Genomic DNA, 4,523 nt, shown 5'->3' with positions numbered 1-4,523 from the left:
GCCTGCAGTAGTTTAGTATCTTAAGCTATTCATCAAGTCACTTGCCATGTTTTCATGCTTTGATGTTTTGCCTTTATTTCCTGAGTAAAATCCTTATTAAAGAACTGGGGCTAAAAATGTTGTTGTTCTGTCATCTTTTCAAAACTAATTCTCCTGAGTGAGCTGCCTTTGTGATGTGTAGGTAGCATGTCTTTCCCTTGCGCTGCATTTTAGGCTTGTTTTATCTCTTGATGGCCTCTGATCCCAGTATTTTAAATTTCAACTTTACATTTTGTGAAGGCAGTGATAAAAATGTAACTCTTACGCTTTTATTACCACCATTTTTATTATTTTGCCTGTTCCTGTGCCAGATGCCAACAGTGATTCTACTGCGCAGGCTGTCAATACGTCAAGGAGCAGAATGTGAAAAGATGAGGCTGCTAGTACAACTTCCAGTCATTTCCTTTGTGCAGGAACTGCATATAAAATTGTGGTTAAACTCTTGATGAGACTTGAATCTCAAGGAACTAAGCTCTGAATGATGGGGAAGGAGAGGAAACGGAGGAAACAGAAATGAATGTATGTGTCCAGTAGATACCACTTGAGTGCAACTCCTAACATCACTGTCCAAATACTTGTAATACTACACATGCCTTGGAAGACAATGCTCATGTAATTGAAATGTATAACAGGGCACTTTATTAATAGATACTGATGCAACTCAGCAATTCACGTTTTGATGTCATGTGCACAGGAATAGGCTGGAGGTGCTGATTTCTCAGATTAACTTTCAGACAGCTCCTTGGTTCAGTTCCTCCTTATGCCCACAGGCAGATTTCTTAGTTTACTAGTGAATTGATCACCCAAATCTAGCAGCAGTAGTTATCCTTCCCTCCTTTTCACAAATGCTTTTATTCCTGTGGCTCATTCAGGAATGTTAGTGTTCAGACTAATTTTGGCTTTTGTCATGCTTGTTCAGAGGTGATCTTGACTGACTCCTGTGATTGACTGCTGCTGTAGTAGGTCCACTAGCATGTCATGGTTTGCAGGTTGAGTCACTTGTGCTGTATGATGCACTTTAAATCTCACAGCTGAAAATTAAACCTTGAAGGCAGTAGTCTAACAGAAATATCACTTTACTTGAGAGTCCTCAAAGAGTCTTTTAGATTTTTCCTTCAAAAGCTTAAAACATGCTCTTTTGTTCAAACGCTTCTCCCCAGGTGTGGTGAGATTATTTAATAGTGTGGAGTATGTTTGTCACAAGTTATTAATTAATTTTATGTAATTTATCACATTAGCACATTCTTAGTCCTCATAAAGTCACCCTATGCAGCTATTTTTAAAGGAAATCTCTTCACTGATGTGCTGCTGCAGTTTGGAAGAAAAGCACTGCAGGTTAAAGTTTATGTTTGGCTGGCAGTGTACCTTTCTCTGAAATGAGGTGGCCTAATGCTCAGTGCTTCTAAGGCTTTCCAACCCTGTTTGGTTCTGAAACAAATGAGATTGTGACTGGAATATTGGTATCATAATGATATTTCAGCTATCAGTGGTGTTTCATGACTCGGAAGGTATTTCCAATACCTGAGTATTTCCTCCTTACGCTTCTGTCAGTGTGGATGTGGTGTAACTGCACATCAAGCTGTCTGTGCCATAACACCCTCTGCAGCCTGCAAATACTTTTTTATTCTATTCTGATATCATAGAATCATAGAATAGTTAGGGTTGGAAAGGACATTAAGATCATCTAGTTCCAACCCCCCTGCCATGGGCAGGGACACCCCACACTAAACCATGTCACCCAAGGCCTCATCCAACCTGGCCTTGAACACTGCCAAGGATGGAGCATTCACAACCTCCCTGGGCAACCCATTCCAGTGCCTCACCACCCCCTCAGTAAAGAATTTCTTCCTTATATCCAATCTAAACTTCCCCTGTTTTAGTTTGAACCCGTTACCCCTTGTCCTGCCACTACAGTCCCTGATGAAGTGTCCCTGCCCAGCATCCTTGTAGGCCCCCTTCAGATACATGATGTAGTGGTGTTGCCTTACTCTTCTGTTCAAAGATGTCTTTCAGTTTTTCATGGTTTATACACTTTGTAATAGGAGCAGATAATAATTCTTACTGTCCTTAGGGCCTGGGAGCAGATTACAGAAATACAGAAATTAGTATTTGAAAGCACAATGCATGTACATAAGAAGGAGACTTGACATGCTTTTTTTTCACTGTATAGGGTGAAGATGTTGCAATGCTTTTCCTAGAGTTAACATTCTTCTACCTAAAAGCTTCTGGATTTTTGGACTTGGTTGTTTTGAGACAAGTACTTCTAGAAATACTTTCAAAAATGAGATTCACATTCTGTTTTCTCTCCAGGATGTTTCAAAACCATTTTTTAGGTTTGAACCCATCTGCAATTACTTTTTGCTACAGTTTGTACTAATTGGATATCCTATGGGGGGACAATACATCTTCATGTGTGAATTTTTTGTATGTTTGACGCTGGGAGCAGACAGAACTCCTGATTATTTTTGTCCTTTTTTTTAATGCACGTAAGATCTTTCTGTTTAGCCTGACTGAAATATGGGGATAAAAAGGAAAAATCTTTTGGCCTTAAAATGGGATGACAGGAGGTGTGAAGGCGTTTGTCTTGCATCTTACTGCTTTCCTGGTCTTCAAAGTCCTTCCTTTGTGCTACCTGATTTAGTAGAAACATGCTGTAAAGCACGTGACTGTCTCGCGTACCCAGCGTTCCATTGTGGCTGTCTTGTATTCCAGTAATCCATCTCTGTTCTTAGGGGTTCATAAGACAGTCATGCTTTTTATGTCTTTTTTGGTGCTGTATCCTGTAGCAATAGATTGTTTTTCAGTTGTGAAGCTTTGTGTTTTCGTTTGGATATGAAGAAGCAAGCCTGTAATCATCTCACAGTAGATGCTTGATGATTTTAATTAGAATAATTAAATTCAGGGAGAGCAGCTGAATTAACCAGATTTAGGTTGTTATTTCAGTGTATCTGTTTATTCATGGACATTCTGTTATGATAATTTTTGTCTCTTTGACTGTGCATACCAGGCTTACTCCTGCTGTCTGCTGAATAGTAGTTAAGTGATTCAGTCAATTAACCTCTTTGAATTTTTAAATTGCAATTTATTTCAAATCAATAAACAATTTGCCAAAACCCTCCCACAAAGATGAACATTGATTTTGTTTTTTTCCATTAGGTATGTGAACTACTTGTATTTTTACTCCTAATGACAAATCAATTCCCACATTTCAATGCAATATAACTTTGATCTTCCTTCACTGACTGGAAGTAATTTGAACAAACCAATAACTATTTTGCCAGTGCTGTACAGAATTTTCTTTGTCTGTATTGCTATATTATTGGGAAAAGTTGTCTGAGACTGATGTTATAGGGAAATTATAGTTAAGGCATAGAGGAAATTATCTTTCAGTCCTATAAATGTATATTATAGTATGTAAGTGCTGTGACAGAAACCTTGATGAGACCAATATCATGTATAAGGGCCCTATGTTATGGTGAAATTTACCGTTTTTCTTCCCAAACTAATTCCAGAAATAGGGGATTCCCTGTTTCCCTAATGGGGAAAGCATTCTCAGAATCCACTTTCTTTCAGATGGTGTTTGGATTCTTCTTAGAATATAGTTACATTATAGGCTGGATAACCAGGTTGATATAAGCTGTATCTTTTAACAAGGAAATATACTCCTAGTTCTGCAATTGCAATAATTCTGTTTCTATGAAAAGTTGTATAAAATTGCTAATTGTTTTTCTTTATGCTTCTGCTATTGGTCATTACTGGAAAGAGCAGTCTGGCCTTCATTCATCATGTTGCTTTTCTTAAATGTGATTGCATTGGAGTCAAGTTCCTGAATTACTTAGGAGCACAGGTTTCAGATAAAGCGAGTAAAGCACTTCAAAAATTACACCTGAAGGTGGTCAGCCTTAGGCCCAGCCGGTAACTCAGAACCACGCAGCTGCCTGCGATGCTCTGCCCTTCCCTCCTGCTCCTAGTGGGATGGGGAGAAGGAGAATCGAAAGAATGCAACGAACACAGGTTGAGATAACAGCAGTCCAGTAACTAAGGTATAACACAAATTACTACTGCTACCACCAATAATAATAATGATAAAGGGAAATAACAAGGGGAGAGAATATAAAACTGAAAAGAGAAGGGGAATCATAGAATTATAGAATAGCTAGGGTTGGAAAGGACCTTAAGATCATCTAGTTCCAACCCCCCCTGCCATGGGCAGGGACACCTTACACTAAACCATGCCACCCAAGGCCTCATCCAACCTGGCCTTGAACACCGCCAAGGATGGAGCATTCACAACCTCCCTGGGCAACCCATTCCAGTGCCTCACCGCCCTTACAGTAAAGAACTTCCTCCTTATATCCAATCTAAACTTCCCCTGTTTAAGTTTTAACCCGTTACCTCTTGTCCTGTCACTACAGTCCCTGATGAAGAGTCCCTCCCCAGCATCCTTGTAGGCCCCCTTCAGATACTGGAAGGCTGCTATGAGA

The sequence above is a fragment of the Psittacula echo genome (assembly GCF_963264785.1).
Source record: "Psittacula echo genome assembly, chromosome: Z".
NCBI lineage: Eukaryota > Metazoa > Chordata > Aves > Psittaciformes > Psittacidae > Psittacula > Psittacula echo.
The sequence above is the reverse complement of the archived record's forward strand: the minus strand, read 5'-3'. Positions refer to the sequence as shown.